We start from the raw sequence: 19949 nt of genomic DNA, 5'->3' as shown, positions 1-19949 counted from the left end.
TCTGACGCTGTAAGACCGTGCAGACGCTGTAAGACCGTGCAGAATATGTGTGTGTCCACCGCACAAGCAAGGTTTGGATGTCATCCGTAAACACGCCCTCTTCTTAAAGTGTGAGTCCGTCCAAATGCGGAGGACCGGTGGGCGTTTCTTCGTACGATGTCCACACAGCGTGGCGTGCGGTCCGCTCCAAAATAATTCGGAAATTTACGCACCAACCAGAATAACCTCCTTGGTGACACTGATAAGTGAGTAATAGTTGCTCACGTACACTTTTTGATGTCAATTCTCCCGGGGGAAAAAAAGGGACATATAGATACTCCTTGCTGTTAAATTGTTTTCATATCCAGCTGAAAGTTTTTGGAGGTTGTAAATGCTGTATAGTACCTCTTAATCTGTTAGGCTCTGATGATTACAGAGTCCGCCCGGGCCTCGGCAGAGTGACCACCCAGGGATATAGCAGTCTGTAGGTGCTGTAGCGGCTGGGAGCGTTGTTTGCCTTCACATATCACTGGCTGCATGGGGCTTCCAACCCAGGAATGTATCAGACTGCAAGCGCTGTGGCGATTGAAGGCGTTGTTTGCTGATCACTAGCGCTGACTGCACAGAGCTTCCAGCTGTCTCTTCTCAGCGGGGAATCACCACAATGTATGCTGGTAAATCAGAGATGCCGGCAGTCTTTCCAGGAGTTGGCCCCCAACGTGGCTTGCCGTGTAAGGTTATATGGAGTCTTTTGATATGCGTTTCGCCACACACAGGGAGGCTTTTTCAATCAATTTTTATTTTTATGTGAGATATGTGGTTTAGTGTTGATTTTATTAAAATTGTTTTTAATACATTCTTTCGTTTCATTATATGCACCTAAAGCACCAAATTGTATTGTTTTCTGGAATATGAATATGTGTATTTTTGGCATTGTAAATGCCTCAAATATGAATATGCCTAACAAATTAGTATTTTACTTTGCAAATATGAATTTTTTAGTCCTATTTGCCATAGTAAATTTCCTCATAAAAGGTTATTAATGAAACTAGGTAATTTAGGGTTAGTGGATAAAAATGTATTTGGATTAAAAACTGGTTGCACATTCCAGTTGGGGTCTAAAGTGGAGTCCCGCAAGGTTCAATATTGGGACCACCTTGTTTAATATATTTATTAATGATATTGAAAGTGGCATAGTGACTAAAATTGCAATATTTGCGGATGGCACAAAATTAAGTAAGGAAATTAACTCAGGAGAGGATGTAGAAACACTACAAAGTGACTTAAATAAACTGTAAAGGTGGGCGGAAAGGAAAATGCAGTTTAATGTTTAAAAATTTAAAGTAATTCATTATGGGAACAAAAAAATGAACAAGCTAATTATAGGCTAAATTGAGTTATTATAGGGAATTCTGCTGTAGAGAAGAACTTGGGGCTCATCATAGATGAAAAATGGGTAATAGTGCACTCTGCTCAAGTGCAGCAGCAAAAGCAAACCGGACACTGGCATGTATTAAAAGGGGTATTGATTCAAAGGATGCCTCTTTACATGGCATTGGTGAGACCACACTAATATATGTGTTCAGTGTTCAGTTCTGGGCACCGCACCTTAAAAAGGACATAAATGAATTGGAACAGGTACAGAGAAGGGCGACTAAGCTAGTAAAAGGTCTTGAATCACTAGAATACAAAGATAGGTGAACCAGGCTGAATATGTTTTCACTGGAGAAATGGAAGTTGAGAGGTGATATGATTAGTATGTTCAAATACAGGATTGGGAATCATATGGAACTGGGAGATGATTGGTCACTAACAGGCTTATACTTAGGACATGCGGGCATGTACTGAGGCTCAAGGAAAATAAATTCCATACTGAATAAGGAGAGAAATTCTTCACCATTAGAGCAGTAACATTCTGGAACTCATTGCCGGTGGGGTGGTTACAGCAACTACTGTTAATTAATTTAAATCAAAACTGGATGCATTTTTGGACACTTAAGGTGCCCATACACGTTACAATTATTGTAACATGTGGCGAAACGTGTATCAAAGGACTCCATATAACCTTGGGGGAGCAACTTTCAATTTTATCACTTTTGGAGCTTGGTGCATCTGGCCCTTTAACTGTTTTTGAACCAACATGACATGACTCCAAATTTGATGCCTTGGGAAGTACACTGCAGTACCTGGAGCTTTACTAATAGAAAAAGAAAAAATTAAATCAACCAAATTATTTATTTTAAAATATGCTGCCAAGCCACAATACAATGACCGTAGGTCACTCATTCCTCATGGAACCATGACAGTGCATGTTGTTAAGATATCTTTAGAATAATTAAAATAGAATGTAAGGATATTTATTTTTGGCCACTGGTGATTACATCAAAATAACCGCGGTACCTGTGTTCAAGTATGGCTATCCATGCAATGAGTACCAAGGTTGGATAAACTGAGCTAGATGTTCTGGAAAACATGCTCATTAAGGGTTTGATGAGAACTGGGTTTGAGAAACACTGTCCTAGGTAGTACAGTCTGTGGCGACTCCAGAGGTTGGGCTGCAGAACAGTCCAAAATTCAAATAGGGGAGCAACACACACTGCCACTTACTGTAAGTTTGGAATGGCAGTTGATGGAAGTTGCTGTGCCTCCCTTATTTGAATTTTGAAATGTGCTGTAGCCCATCCTATGGAGACTCTCCTGGGAACAGTCATAATTCTAATTTATAATATGTATGCAGTGGCAAACGCAGGATTTTCAGAAGGGGGTTTCCAGAGGGGTGGAGCAAAGCACGGAGATGGACACTTAGGTGACCCAGTATATGCTGGGTCAGTTAAAGTATTATAGATAGACCAAATGTATATAAATAATAACAATAATAATAATTATTACAAAAAAATAATAATATATACATATATATATACATACAGGGCGTCAACAGCAGTGTATGACCCCTGGGCATAGCAATGTATTGGGGCCCCTACCGATCCTCCAGCAGTAGGGGTGGGGGAAGCTTTGATGTCCCGCGGGTGGTAGGGGGTATTATATCAACCGCTCAGCATGTAGGGCCTGGATCAGTAATTTTCAATAATTACCCCTTTACTGCACAGATGGTGGGAGATGGGTTGGGAGAAGGGGGCATTGGGCTGAATGAAGGGGCCCTAAAACATAACTTCCAGGGTGGTAGAGGATGTTTAATATGCAGAGGAGGGGTGTATAGTGGAGTGGGCTTATTATTCATAATTTTCTGGTGGGAATACAGCTTGCTTGACTGCAGATATCTCCAGTTCTCGGGAATAGATTTCTTAGATTTTAATGGAATTCAAAACTAGAGAACCCCACCTACCAAATGGTATTAGGGACTAGGGGATCAGAGTTCAGGAGGAAGAGCAATCTGCCAACCAGTATATAAAACCACATACCAGGTGTGTGGAGCTGGAGCAGTAACCAGCTGCTGGAAGGCTGATATCTCTGGTTCTGGGAAAAGTAGAGACAAGCTTCTAGTGTCCTTCAAAGGGGGAGAGTCTCAGCTTTTTGAATATACCCTCAATAAAACTCTAAGTCAGACAGAACCTGAAATATCTGACTGGGAATAACAATTAACAGGCTTGGATGGGGACCACTGCTTTGAAGTCAGATATCTCCAGTTCCCAAGGGCCGATTTTTACATTTCTTATACCCATGGAAAGAGGGGACCCTCAGCTTTTAGATGAGTCCCCTTAGACTCCTGGGGGGGGTTTCTGGGTACTCAGAACCCCCCCCTGCGTGCGCTTCTGGTATGAATATATCAGAGCTACGATGTCCAATCAGCGCATCTTAGGTTTTCTCAGATGGACAATGGTTTTGCAATTGATCCCATAATGCGTCTTCTTAGGACAAAGTACTTTGATCTGTAAGATGTCGTTTTCCCACAGATGTAGCAGTTATATGAAATATTTCCTTTTGCGATTTAGGCCCAATGTAAGTAATGGACTAAGGGACTAGTTCAGCATGGGTCTCTAAATGCACAATTTGCAAATCGAGCGATTATCGAATGACTGTACATTCATACAATACACATTGCGCATGCACATGGAGAAATAGCAACAGAAAATGCATATGAATCTGTCTGGGCGGCAGCTAGTAATTCATTTAAAATTAGACACTTAGGGGGAAATTTACTAAAGGAAATTTGTAAAAAAAATAGGTGTATTTGTATCCAGAAATACACTTATTTTGGACATTTACTATCCCGAAAATACGGCAATTCGTATTCGTATTGATATGCTATCAATACGAACACGAACTGCCGTATTTTCGGGATAGTAAATGTCAAATATAAGTGTTTTTCTGGATACAAATACACCTATTTTTTACAAATTTCCTTTATTAAATTTCCCCCATATTCTGCTTGTTTTGGTTTGATTTCCCACATAATTTAATTTTGAAGTCCCTAAATTTATTTGCAAATTAATTCAAAACATTGTATACAGAACAAATAAATAGTACTGCAATGTGGCAAATTCTAACAAAAACAAATCAGCAAAAAAAGAAAACAATTTAAAAAAATAACCATTAACTTAATATGCAGCTCCCAATTGTAATCTGGAGGGGATGCAGTTAAAATCCCGGAGGTCGGGATCCCGGCATTCAGAATCCCGACGCAGGAATCCCGACCGCCGAAATCCCGACACATTCTACCTCCGTGAGTGTCCACGACACCCCTGGAGGGAGAATAAATTAGTGTGCCGAGTGTAGCGAGGCACCGGGCCCGCTGCGTGGCGAGCGCAGCGAGCCCGCAAGGGGGGGCGATCCACGTCCCCCCCTTGTCGGGTTTTTGGCTGTCGGGATTCCGGCGTCAGGATTCTGAACGCCGGGATCCCAACCGCCGGGATTCAGTACTGAATCCATCTGGAGTATTACAAGTGATTTAAGAGCAAGAATAAGAGAAATGGTTCTCAGAGAGCGCAATATTTAATGAATTAATATTTAATATGGATAAGAATTTTCACAGAATATATCAAACAACACAACTTATAAAGGACAAAGATAAAAAATACTTATATACATATAATTAAAAGCTATTACTAATTTCCACCAGAAGTGTAAAAGTCAATCGTCTCTAAATTGGTTGATGATGACTTACTATTCCCTTTTAATATCAGCTGGCCAGCACTTAGTTAGATATTGATTGTATGGAATAAGGTGCCTTGTATACATGGTAAAAAAAGGGGAAAAAAAGGGGAAAAAAGAGTCATTCAATATTATGGTACAAAAAAACACCAAATTGGTTAATACCGACATAAATGTCAGGGATCACTGACTGAAGTTGTTGCTGCGGATGTAAGCCACTGTCACCTGCAGGATTGACCACAGGCCATCAAGGGGACGCGGTCAGCACCGGGTGACTTCAGGATACAGTATCACCTGGATGGAGAGGTAAATAGCCGGCCGGGAAGCCCGAGGGAACACAGGTTTCGATGGTATAGCTGTGAGGCACCCACCGCTGTGACTCACTGGGTGTCCTCGCTTGTTGTTACTATAGCGGCAGTTATTTTCACCGGTGTCTATCACACAAGCTTGTGGGCTGTGGGAGCGGATGGTCTGTACACGATGTTTGCCCGCAGGTGCTCTGCTGTGCTGTACTGCTACGGTAGATGCTAAATTGTAGTGGGCTAAAGGACCTTCCACGCCCAGTAGAGGGACATGGCTTGTTCCTTCACTATCCACGCCACCACTGGTTGCCTTTAGAAACCAGGTGGCGAGCGGAGTGGAGCGAGCCACCGTGCCCGAAGCATGGTGAATGAAGTAAGCCCGCGAGGGTCCATTTGGGAACCTTCTTCTGACCTTGCTCCTCCTCTCTTCACCCCCTCTCCTCCCCTGTGACGTCAGGAGGTCCTTTAGCCCGCTACAATTTAGACCTAATTATACTGCAACTATAACTAAGTGCTGGCCAGCCGATATTAAAAGGGAATAGAAAGTCATCATCAATCAATTTAGAGAGGATTGACTTTTACACTTCTGGTGGAAATTAGTGGTAGTTTTTAATTATATGTATTTTTTATCTTTGTCCTTTATAAATTGTGTTGTTTGATTTATTCTGTGAAAATTCTTATCCATATTAAATATTAATTCATTAAATGTGGCAAATTGTTCCATTCAGAAAATTATGCAATTGTAGGGCATCAAGGCAATAGCGATGGGAGATGCCATGTGATATCCAGCACTTTGATTATTATTAACAGGTATTTATATAGTGCACACATATGCCACAGCGCTTTAGAGAGAATATTTGAATGATCACATCAGTCACTGCCCCTGTGGAGCTTACAGTCTATATTCCCTACCACACACGCACACACACACAGATGCACACACACACACGCACAAACACAGTTAGGGCACAGTTGCCTACCCTCCTGCATTCTGCAGGAGACTCCCTGACATAGCAGCAATCTCCCTCATTAGTCTAGCAATCTCCCCCATGTCACCTAGCCAACATTACACTGTTACATCATAGTTACCTCCCCTCCTGCATTCTGCAGGAGACTCCCTGACATAGCATCAATCTCCCTCTCTCCCTCATTAGTCTAGCAATCTCCCTCATATCACCTAGCCCACATTACACTGTTACATTATAGTTACCTCCCCTCCTGCATTCTGCAGGAGACTCCCTGAAATAGCAGCAATCTCCCTCATTAGTCTAGCAATCTCTCTCATGTCACCTAGCCCACATTACACTGTTACATCATAGTTACCTCCCCTCCTGCAGGAGACTCCCTGAAATAGCAGCAATCTCCCTCATTAGTCTAGCAATCTCCCTCATATCACCTAGCCCACATTACATTGTTACATCATAGTTACCTCTCCTCCTGCAGGAGACTCCCTGACATAGCAGCAATCTCCCTCATTAGTCTAGCAATCTCCCCTATGTCACCTAGCCAACATTACACTGTTACATCATAGTTACCTCCCCTCCTGCATTCTGTAGGAGACTCCCTGAAACAGCAGCAATCTCCCTCTCTCCCTCATTACTCTAGCAATCTCCCTCATGTCACCTAGCCCACATTACACTGTTACATCATAGTTACCTCCCCTCCTGCATTCTGCAGGAGACTCCCTGAAACAGCAGCAATCTCCCTCTCTCTCTCATTAGTCTAGCAATCTCCCTCATGTCACCTAGCCCACATTACACTGTTACATCATAGTTACCTCCCCTCCTGCATTCTGCAGGAGACTCCCTGAAACAGCAGCAATCTCCCTCTCTCCCTCATTAGTCTAGCAATCTCCCTCATGTCACCTAGCCCACATTACACTGTTACATCATAGTTACCTCCCCTCCTGCATTCTGCAGGAGACTCCCTGAAACAGCAGCAATCTCCCTCTCTCTCTCATTAGTCTAGCAATCTCCCTCATGTCACCTAGCCCACATTACACTGTTACATCATAGTTACCTCCCCTCCTGCATTCTGCAGGAGACTCCCTGAAACAGCAGCAATCTCCCTCTCTCCCTCATTAGTCTAGCAATCTCCCTCATGTCACCTAGCCCACATTACACTGTTACATCATAGTTACCTCCCCTCCTGCATTCTGCAGGAGACTCCCTGAAACAGCAGCAATCTCCCTCTCTCCCTCATTAGTCTAGCAATCTCCCCCATGTCACCTAGCCCACATTACACTGTTACACCATAGTTACCTCCCCTCCTGCATTCTGCAGGAGACTCCCTGAAACAGCAGCAATCTCCCTCTCTCCCTCATTAGTCTAGCAATCTTTCCCATGTCACCTAGTCCACATTACACTGTTACATCTATAGTTACCTCCCCTCCTGCATTCTGCAGGAGACTCCCTGACATAGCAGCATTCTCCCTCTCTCCCTCATTAGTCTAGTAATCTCCCTCATGTTACCTACACCTTACACTGTTACATTTTTTCTGGAAAAAGGAAAGAGAGATAGATACATTTATAATGAACCATCAGCATTGGTGATAAAACGCAATGATCCCTATGGTTACATGCATTTCTTGTATCAGTGACTTTTCTTTAGCAAGTATAGTAGCTCTTACTAACTGCTTTGGGGCTCAATTACTTTTGGATATAAGTCATATTAAAAGATTCCTCTCAGATGTAGCAGTACACACTGGTGCCACGTTCACAATCTCTTTTCACAATTTCTCCATATATGGAGCTAGACATGCCCTTTGGGTGGAGCATGACACGCCCCCTCAACTATAGTCCCTGAAACTAGTTTTCAAAAGTAGGCAAGTATGAGTTAGGGCCATGGTGGGAGTTGAACTCCATTACACCGTCAAATTGCCACTGGGATCTCCAGTGAAAAAGTAATTAGTTATGTTCTCACATGTCATTCCACTGGTGGCCTAAATTAACAAAATTCTAAGCTGCAGCAAATTGCCGTGGATGTGGGTGCTGAGCAATGTAGGATCTCTAACTTCTATACATTTACATAAATTCTGAGAAAATGTAGGTCAGTTTCCCTCCACAGAACATGATAAACAGTCAATATATTGAATAGGAAGATGCACTAAACAGGTGTTTTCTATGTAACAGCAGGCAGCACAGCAGCGTATAACTGGATTCATAAACGATATCCTGGATAACTGGAGATTTTTTCACATTACTTTTTTGTTAGTCAGCATTTTGCACAATCTACGGACATTTTTTTTTTTTTTATGTGTGAAATGTCACTTTATGTAAAGCACCACCTCCATCCAGTGTAGCAGGAGAGGGAAATAAGCAGCTATATCAGAGCTTCCAAAACTCGGCCATTACAGTCCAGATTTTAGAATAACTACGATTGATCACAGGGGGGGGGCACTAAGACGCCCCTTACAGGCTCGTTATGCTCGCCATGCTGTGGGCTCCAGAGGCAGAACTCTGGGAGGCAATAGAGTCATCTGCCTCCGGGCTCCTGCTCCCAAGGGGGCACCTCACCTTCCCTGGAAGCTTAAATCCAAGGATATTGCTTTTGTGGCTGAGTTCTGAAATATATACTGTATGTGTACTCTATCTGTCTATCTATCTATCTATCTATCTATCTATCTATCTATCTGTCTGTCTGTCTGTCTGTCTGTCTGTCTGTCTGTCTGTCTGTCTGTCTGTCTACAATAGAGATTTGGTATTCCTGTCAAACCACCCCGTTCGCCTTCCTGGTATCGGGCGCACAACACTAATCAATGGTATAAGCAATTATATAGTTCAAAAAAGAGGGGTTGCTTGCTGCTCTCAATTGGGGACCTCTGTCAGCCCCAGAAAATAAACTACTTTACAGGATATCGGCAAGATATTTTGAGAGAGCGCACCAGCAACACCAATTTAAAATATTCATTTTATTTACATCAACTGCAAATTAGTGATCACAAATATAAAAATTACATAAAAAGTAATAATACATTAATATGATACCATAGGGACAATGCTATAATTGTATAGATTGAATTTCTGGTGCATAGATAGAGCAGAAGTTGCACCCCATATGTCAATTGTCCACTAGTAGTGACCAATGTTGGTGTCCAAGTCTCCAATCTCTCTTAGTCACACACTGATGATAATTGGATAGTGTGTATTGAACCCACCAATTATGGCAATAATTGTATTGGTAATTCAGTATTTCACCAAAGGCAATTTAACTGTCTAATACAGCTTAGAGTCAGTTTTGAGTTCCGGATCGCACATCCAAGTGCTATATATATTTAAATCAGATGTACCACTGTTGTAAACAATATTAGAACTTTTGAACAATTTTACGTGGAAAGTACAGGAGGCAGCAGCCCCGGAGCTTACCGGGTCCCGATGTTGAAGCAGTATTGTTGGGTACAAATCTCCAAAATTCCAAATGTGGGATTAGTCTCCTCCTGCGATTTTGAGCTGTTATGCTCGTTGTTGTAAATAGCACTTGTGTTCCCCACAGAGTGTGGCTGGAGCAGCAGCCGGCTTTCAGAACGCCGTCTGACCTCAGCAGCGTGGTAAATAGACGAGACAGGGCAATGTCCGGTGTGTTGCCCTGGGCAGATTAGATGAGCAGGGACACAGTCCAAAATGCTGCCCGGCAGATTACCCTCAATGTCCCGATTTAGTGCTTCGGCGGTTGCCGGGGGTGGACGTGAGCACCCTAACTGCTGCTGACGGATAGGTCCAGTTACCGTGCGATCACTGGAACATCTACTTCTGCATAGTAATAGCAATGATGCCTAAATAGGCAGAGATTGGTAGAGAATCCTGGACACCTCAAGATAAAAAGTAGAGAGTCTTAACGCGTTTCTCCGCCGTTATGTGTGGCGGTTTCATCAGAAGAATACTCTCTCTGTTTAGAGAACCATATTTAAAGGTCCACTGGCCAATCAGAAGATTGCTTCAATTAACACTATCACCTGCAGTAATTAAACAGGTCTATCCACCTGTCTCAATGCAAACTACATATGTAGGTGTTGCTTTGGCAAGTTTCAAACATATATATATTTAACATTAAAAAAACATTTCTCACTTAATTTGATATAGTGCTATCCCTGTTTGTTACAAACGATCTAGAAAGCACAATGTTACAATAAATGATTGAGTTACTAAGAATCACATTCTATGCACAGCGAGAGGAATGAGTTTACTTATATCAATATCAGGAAATTACTACTATGGTTAAGAGGCTGTTGTGTGGCGCACCTCATAGAGACGCTGCCACACAAAACAGAGAGCTCCGAGTTCTAAACCCACCAGCCACATCTCTCTATCATAATTTATATTTTACAATAAACTGTATATTTAGTTGGTGTTTTATTTCATTCTATTATATGTATATAGTTAGTCAGTTTAAATACATAATTTTGTCATACCAATTATATAGTTCACATAAAAAACAATTTTGACTGTTTAAATACAGTGATGGCTCCGTTTATAGCAAAAAATCTATATATAAAGACAGCACAATGTTATAATAAGAAATTAAGTTACTAGGGATCATATTAAGTGCAAGACGAGAGGAATGAGTTACGAATATCAGTATCAGCAAATTTCCAATGTTACTATAGAGCCATTATGTGGTGCACCTCCCAGAGCTGCTGTCACCCAGACCACAGAGCCCCGGGTTCGAAACCCATCCGCTGTATCTCCATAATTTATATTTATATTTTTCCCTCTTAACATTACACTTTTTTCTTTCCTTTTTCTTTTTTCTCTTTTCTTTCACTTCCTATCTTTTGCACAGGGAAGAATATCGTAATAATAAGATCCATAGACAAAATATGTTGATCTACTCAGCGGCTTAGAAATATATAGTAATAATAGTGCGTTGGCCTGTCTGTCTGTCTGTCTGTCTGTCTGTCTGTCTGCCTGTCTGTCTGTCTATTTATCTATCTATATGTCTGAACAGAAAAATGTATTTTATGTAAGGTTATATAGGGTTGTGTGTGCGTGTGTGTGTGTGGGGGGGGGGGGGCAGGAATCCTGACTGTCAGGCTTTTAACAGTCTTGATTCTGATGTCAGTTTGCTCACCATTAGTGTCTCAACTGTTGGGAGGTCGTCCGGCACCCCCTTAAAACCTGGATTGAACTGAGCTAATCTATGACAATCATATTGCCAATGCTAAAAAGTACAACTAACCTTGTTATTACTAATGACCATTAACCTGTCTATTTAGCAGAGTTTTGTCTGCTAGGCTTATGCAGTAATAGGCTCCATGCACTCAATGTGTTCAATACAGAGAGCAGAACAGTGAACAGCATACAATACAAAGGATCCAAGACACCACTGTTCTAAACATCCTATTGACCAACATGGGCAGCACTGTGGTGCAATTGATTGGCTGAGAGAGGCAAGCCTCTGGCTCTCTCAGGCAATAAGTATTTCCCCCATTCATTTCCATAGTGAGAACCGCTGCTATATGGGAACCACAATAATGACCTCTAGTAACCTTGTGGTTTCAATCAAATGATACTATGTACTGTAGTCGTGGCTCTCACTATTGAAGTCAATGAGGAAGCGCTAATTGGTTGAGAGAAATGGGTGTGGAAGGGAACCAAATTAATTGATTTGCCTCAGCGGCGTAACTATAGCACCGCAGCCCCCGCCACCGCGGGGGGGCGCTGTGCATGTGGGGGCGCCGGGGGCTGCGGTGCTATAGTTACACCCCCCCCCCATCCCCCGCAGACTTACCTATCTCGCTGGTCCCGGCGGCTCCGTTCTTCTGCTGAGGTCCACCACAAAATGTCCGCCCCCATATAGCACACAGTTCTCTGAAACTGTCTGCTGTATGGGGGCGGCCATTTTGTGGTGGTCCTCAGCAGAATAAGAACGGAGCCGCCGGGACCAGCGCGATAGGTAAGGCTGCAGGGGATTGGGGGGTTTGCATGGGCGGCGGGGGATTGGGGGTGCTTGGCGGGGCGGCGGCGGCGGGGGATTGGGCCCCCCCCCTAACGGCGGGGGGGCGCCCAAAACTTAGTTACGCCACTGATTTGCCCGGTGCCTACAATGCTGTAAAAACGGCCCTGGTTTTGGGTATGTGGTTTTCCAAAATTGACTAGCTAGGGAAGACATGAATTGGAGAAATTAACTAATAAGAAAAAGTTATTCTGTCTACATTATATATATATATATATATGAAAAGCTGTCAGGCCTGTGGCCTTTTACTTGTACAGGAGCAGCAGAGCTCCAATTGTTTCTGTGTCCTGTGCTCCGTAAAGATGAATTCCTGTCTGATCTGTTTATAGGCACTGCGGTGACATTTTCATACACCCCTGCAAAACGGCCAGGCTTCATGTTCCAGTTCCTGAACAACAGCGATCAAAATAATGGTCTTTTTTTTTTAACTTCTGCCAATATTGCTCAATCTGTATTCTTTCCTCAACATTAATACTAAACGTATATTATTTGTATAAACAGTGGTCGATCTAAATAATGCAACCACGACTGAGAATATAGTCTAATAATTCACATTATTTTTATGTTACAAAAAATAGAAAAAAACCATACATACGGTAATTCCCCTTGTATGAATATAAAGAGTAGAATAGAACGGTTCACAGACAAACATTTGCCTTTTTAGGGCTCTCTTAGGGGGGTGGCTCAGTACTGCTCGCTAAGTAGCTGCCAAACGCCCGAATGCCCGTCCCGCCCACTGCCGGATCCCCTCAGTAACATGCGAGGGGATGTGTCTGAGAACACTCATCCCCCAAGAGTCCTCTCGCATGCGACCAAAGGGGAGAGAAATCATACACTGGTCGCCGGTCCATCAAATTATGTCTCTCCCCTTTGGAAATAAAAGTCAGTCCCCACCCAAATGTAACTCTCTCTGCACATGTTACATCTGCCCCACCTGCAGTGCACATGGTTTTGTCCATTAGCAAACCACGGGTGAAATTAAATAGGATGAGAGATTCAGAAAGTGAGAGAATTGGTAGGAAATCTACAGGGTTTTTTTTAAAAGCGGCAATCATTTACACTGCAAAATCCATCTCGTTTTGCAGTGTAAATGATTGCCGCTTTTAAAAAACCCTGGTGATTTCTTCCCAAATCTCTCACTTTCTGAATTTCTCATCCTATTACATTTCACCCCAAATGTGCTTTGCAAATGAACCAAGAATGTGATAATTTTATTTCCCTTCGAAAAGAGCATCTTATAGTCTGCGCCATCTTTCTGAGAACATGATACCTTGCATATTAATTTGATTATCTAGATTTGACTGTCCTAGTCAGCTTCATTCAGCAAAAACCCACAAAACCTCAATGAGAACAAATTACTGCGGCGGGTTATTGCTGCATATGCTGAAATTGAATTTTCAATTCTCCTGTGAATAAATTATAGAGATCATGTAAATTTATGTAGAAATACTTAAGGGTCCTATTATTATTATTAACAAGGATCATGTTAGAATATTATTATGTAAATGACTTGTTCCTTAGACAATGCGAACGCTCTCAGAAAACCCAACTAACTGTATATGAAGTGCTAATGTATAGTTGGCAGGCCTGTAGACCTGGGCTCCAGTTCAGATCCTGAATATCATTACACCTTGGGGATTCGTTAAGGGAGCAAGGACTGCAGGTTCGTCATAGGTACTGTAGGTGTGTAACAAATACAGCTGTGCTTAGCTCTGACACTAATAATGGGGCTGATTCTGTGTCCAAGTCCACTTTTATAAGCTGTTACCCAACTGGGACTCTATGTAAATGCTGCTACAAAGTCCTTCCCTGGGTTATCTCTGTGCATACAAATGTGCAAAGACTGAGATGCCCACTGTGGGCATGTGATAAAATATCAATTGGGGCATCTATAGATACTACCATCGGTCGCAGCATAAACATTTGCACCGGCTCTATGGTAGGTATATTTTCTCCAGCCGTGAATGGCCTCTTAGGTGAGCGGTGAAGTCTCTGTGGGTCCAACTGCTATAAACAACCCATAAGATGGTCTACAGTATCTCTGTGACAGTCACCTTCCAGTCACCACTCAGGAAGGTGGGTCTCCCGTGCACCTCTATCGCATCTCTGACTTTGGGGCCAATTTCAAACCATTCGTTCCGGTCCGAATTCAGCACTCGCGTCCCTGATGGTGGGGGGTTTGCGTATGTGGGAATATGCGCATGGGCAAACCCAGTGAACGATCTACTTCGACGAGTTTCACACCCGCAGAGCCGTTCGCTCCAGGAGGGGCAGATTGGGGGATGCAAGGGGACGCTAGCAGGGGAATGGCCAGCATTTTATGGGCATCCCCATAAGACCGCTGGGCGTTCCCCTGGGAACGCGGCCTTGTTGATGCCTCAGTAGGGCGACGGCTGATGTCACATGACGACAACGCCTGCCTCGACCATCTGAAAATTAAGTATTGACTTTTCAGAGCGAAGTCTGCAGAAATTGTTCAAATTATTTCTCCTCTGTTTGGGCACATGCAAGGGGATGTGTTAGCCCCCGCATCTTATGGGTCATTTATAGCAGTTGGACCCACAGAGACTTCACCGCTCACCTAAGAGGCCATTCATGGCTGGAGAAAATATACCTACCGTAGAGCGGTGCAAGTTTTTACGCTGCAACCGATGGTAGTATCTATAGATGCCCCAATTGATATTTTATAACATGCTAACAGGGGGGGGGGGCAGCCTAGTGAACATAACTGCATCAGGCTCTTTGTGCGTACGCTACAATATCTGGACTCAGTGTGACATAGCCGCATGTGCGGAAGAAAGAAAACTACACTGGGTCGAACATTGGCAGCACCTGACCCAGGCTCAATGGGTGCGGTTCTGAGTCTGACGCTCTCTATAAAGGTGTATGTAGCTGAATATTGAATGCCAAAATCTTGATTTTGGCATGGAAAGGTGACCGTATGCGTGACTTCCAGCAGATGCATTGCGCCATTCACGTCTTTCCATCCATGGTGGCAGCTATCATCACTAGTCTTGGCACTTGCCCCTAAATGCCCCCTTTCCGTCTGGAAAAAAGTGTTACCTTTGCAAATGCAACTCAGGCTAATGATCCATTGATATACTTAAAACCTGGACCATTGGGATGCCTTGACGATATCAATTGAGATCTGCCATGCTGGTTGGTATATTTTAAAATAGTGGTGAAGTCTATGCCTTAATGGCTTGGGTGCTCATGGCAGCTTTATTGAAATCATTGATGGTGCACTAAAACAGATGGACTTCTGACCTATTCACCTTTTACTGTTTCTCACAATAATTTTACAATCTGTGGGACATCCTTTTGTCACCTACTGTATATTATTGCTCTCTTTACATTGCATCTAATTACGTGTTTGGGGTATCAGCATATTAATCATTCGAGTTCAGTGTCTAATGTGTCCTGGAAACCTACAGCATACATAGGGGTAAATTCACCAAGATGGGAGTTCTATTGAAGATGATATGTTGTTATGGGCAACCAATCAGATTCTATTATCTTCTAAAAGGAGCTAAATAAATAAGAAGTAAATTCTGATTGGTCCCCCCAGAAGCAATATCAGATCTGAAATAGAACTTCAAAGTAGTCTATTGAAATGTGACAAAGACCAGATGGCACAAAGATCACACAAATGGGTCAATTCAGACCTGTTCATACAAATCTCAATCCTTTCCTGTCTCCGATGTATTGTGTCTGCACTTGGGGAATGTCACCAATGTGCATATGCAGGCCCCGACTGAGTGACAGGCAGGAGGCGTTTGCTGGAGTTCCCCCCCGTTTTATTGGTGTGCCCACAATAACGGTGGTCTCTCCCATGAAAAACACTGGTGGACGCCAGCAAATGCAGGCATGGCACTGCATGGTTGGTGTGGGCGGATGATGTCACATGACATCAGCGCCCACCCAGAATTCGTTGGGAAGCGGCTATATGAAAAGTATGTCCATTTTAATCATTGCGCTTGTCTTTAATCATACTGTATACGAAAATGTTGACATGAAAAGAAGAGTTATGGTATAGCGAATCTAAGCTGTCTAGATCAAATATGTTATGGTCGACCACACTTACTCGAACCAGTCTAGTTAGACACCTAACGATAAGATAGTCGACCACGTCCAGATTGACAGCAATGGGTTAGAGAGATTAGAGAGAGACGGGAATGTGGTTGACAGTCAACTTTTCACATTTTTTTTTGGTGCCGAATTTCATAGTAGTCCCCGTGGACACTATTATAATCTCATCTATGTCCACTTGGATAGTTAAGTATGAACCAAGTCGACCTGTGATATTCAACACCCAAAAAACATGAAAAACTCAACCATGTGACCATCAACCATGCTCCCATCGCTAACGCTGGCATTTAACTTCCTCTAACTGTCGATCCAGATGTGGTCTTTAGGTGTCTATCTAGATTGGGTTGACTAAGTGTGGTCGAACATAACATGGTCGCTCTAGTTGTTGTAGATCCATTGACTGGATACCAAAAGAACTTACATGAACCTTAATTTGATGCCATCATAATTGGTGCCCATATTCGTCCATCGCAACTTTGAGTATTGCTAAAGTTACCTATAATATAATTTTATATTGTCTTAATTAGTCAAGATGAATCCCAAATATGATTTCTGGCCAATCTACAAGTTTTAGGCCGAAGCCTTAAAATATTTTTTTTTCGGGAACTAAAGTGCTGTCTCTGTACATCAGCAATTTATATTATTTTTATTTAGGATAGTCTGAGCATAGTTCTCCGTAGCAGAGCAAATAAAAACTAATACAATAGATTGCTAATATGATATGATGGGAAATTGCTTTCATGTACACATCAAAATCATTTCTCTCTCCACTTCTGCCTAAGGCTAATGGAATAGAGTTGTCTGCCTTTTCTAGATTTGTTAACAGCTAGCAGGAAAATCTTTCATGCCTTCACCATGCTGGTCCTATTAAACTTATAAACAGGCTTTCCATCTGCTTATCAGTTTTCTTAAAAAAAATAAATAAAAAAAAATAATAAATAAAGTCAGTTCAAGAAACCGAGGGAGCAATAATGGTCCTCGGAATGCAGATCTATAGAGGGGATTAAGTTAAAGGTGATGGTGGAAATTCATTTCTTTCTCCCTTATTGAATATTTCTTTTGTCATATTCTCAGGATAGCTGTCCAGAAGTCTAACGGATCCCTCCAGTGACATGCCTTTCCACTACATACAATATCTGTAGGTTTTCATGTTTTCCAGCAGCTAGAATCTCTTGCTATCTAAGTACAGTGTACCTTCATATTCCATTTCTATTGTAGTATTATCTCTTCTATTTTACTAAGATGGGAGTTTTTTATTGGGAGTTAGGGTAACGTGTAACCCCCTGACAATGAGCATGTTACCCCCTGGCAACAAGCACGTAAACCCTGACAGTGAGCAAGAAATCCCTGGCGATGAGCAAGGACTTCTGTCAATGAGCATGTAATGTCTGGCAACAAGCATGAAATCCTGGCAATGAGCATGACATCCTGGCAATGAGCATGTAACCCCTGGCACCATCTTTCCCTTGACTCAAATCAGTTTTCCAGTCCCTGCTGCTGAAAACATCCCCACAGCATGATGATGGTGTTCTTGGGGTGATGGGATGTATTGGGTTTGTCACCCCATGGAAATAAAAGTGAAAACTTTTATTTCCACCGCAGATCGCTGAAAAGAGGGCGGGTGCTGACGTGAATGCGCAGACCCCCCACCATTGGAACAGGGTCAAATTTGGCCCCGTCCGATCAAACTTGAATGACAGCCGTAGACTTCACAAAACTCTGTACTTATTTAGAATATTTTTTAAAACGTGTTATAGCAAATGGCATTAATGTAACACACATATAAAAAATGCAACATATTCACAATATGAATATAAATAAAGATGTCTCAACACTGAAATATTACTCAAGTCACATCAGAAATTGAACTCAAATGGCTCAATTTGATAGCAAGGTATAATAATTTCCTTTTTATATGTCACCAGAGGGAATAATGGTATATGATGATAGTAATAAAGCTTACTCAGAGCAAACTCTGATATGAAAGCCAACCTACAATATCTTCACCAATTCCAGTAATTTTGTTGAAGCTGCGTACACACTATACAATTCGCAGCACTGCAATATCGTTATTATTATCGGCAGTGCTCCCGTACATATACAGACATATAGGAGGTTATTCTAGTTTACACTTAGGGCTGAAAATTTCATGGTTTGAAGGCCATCCGCTGCTCGTGCAGCCCCCTCACTCCACGAGTTCATGCTTGGCTGCAAATGGATGTTTTGTATAAACAGCCATTTGCAACCTTGGATGCGTGGACCAAATCATTTGATGGTGCCTTAGTATTGCATGTTACCTGTACGAGAACAGGCGGGGCCGGTGCCACCACTAGGCAGCTCTAGGCATTTGCCTAGGGCGCCATACACTGGAAGGCGGGGGTTGAAGCTGGTGTCCCCCCAGATGGCATGGAGGTGAGCCTAAAATCCCCCCTCCCGCCGAATAGCCCATACCCCCGCCCTTCCCCTCGACCCCTGTGGAGGGACTCCCCAGCAGCAACAGTGTGTGATAACCAGAATAACCTCCAAAGTACCAGCCAATCAACACCTAACTGTCATTTTGCATGTTGTGTTTAAAAAAATGACAGAAGCAGATTGGTTAAAATTTTGAGGCAGATTTATTAAACTCGGTATAGTGATAAAAGGGGAAATTTACCAATATGGATTCATAAAAAATAGGTGTATTCGTAGGCAGAAATACACATATTTTTCACACATTTGTATTTTCGAGATTTACTATCCCGAAAATACAGCAATTCGTATTCCTAATGATGGGACATTCGTATTTGTATTTACAAATACGAATGTCTACACCATCGATAGAATACGACAGGAATCACTATTCAAAAGGATGGTGGTTCCTGATGTACTAAGCAGCCGTATTGATAATACGGCTGCTAATTGGTGTAAAACAGGCACGAAAATACGACAGGAAAATACACCTTGATGTTCCTGTCGTATTTGCCTTTAGCCTGATTTCCATTGGCCGCCTAGCGGCCAATCAGGAGCCAAGAAAGTCGGCGCAGAGTATGAAATATGCGGACAGTGCGGGACCAGCGACAGCATGAAGATTACCTGGACTACGTCGGACCAAGAGAAGACATCTTCGCCAGAGGACCAGGTGAGTAGGATTTCCTTCCACAGCTCCAACATGGATTTCTTCGGACCCGGACACCACCATGGACCTGGAGGACGACACGGACCGCCAACATGGACCTGGAGGATGACACAGGACACCGGACACCAGGACAGAGGGCTACCTATGGGATCAAGATAGGTAAGTATCAGTGTGTGTGTAATGGATGCATTAAACTTTTATTTTTCAGGTGTCAGTGTGTATTTATTTAACTATTTTTTTTACTGTGGAACTACAAGACCCAGCGGGCCCTTTAATGCCCCGCAGGCTGGGACTTGTGGTTCTCCAAGTCCCAGCTTGCAGGGGAGGCTTGCTGGGACTCATAGTTCCACAGTTTAAAACAATAGTGGTACTCTTTACCTAGAACGGCGCCCATCGCGGTGATC

The sequence above is a fragment of the Crinia signifera genome, chromosome 11, assembly GCF_055691185.1.
Source record: "Crinia signifera chromosome 11, ASM5569118v1, whole genome shotgun sequence".
Taxonomy (NCBI): Eukaryota; Metazoa; Chordata; class Amphibia; order Anura; family Myobatrachidae; genus Crinia; species Crinia signifera.
This window is presented reverse-complemented; position numbering follows the sequence as displayed.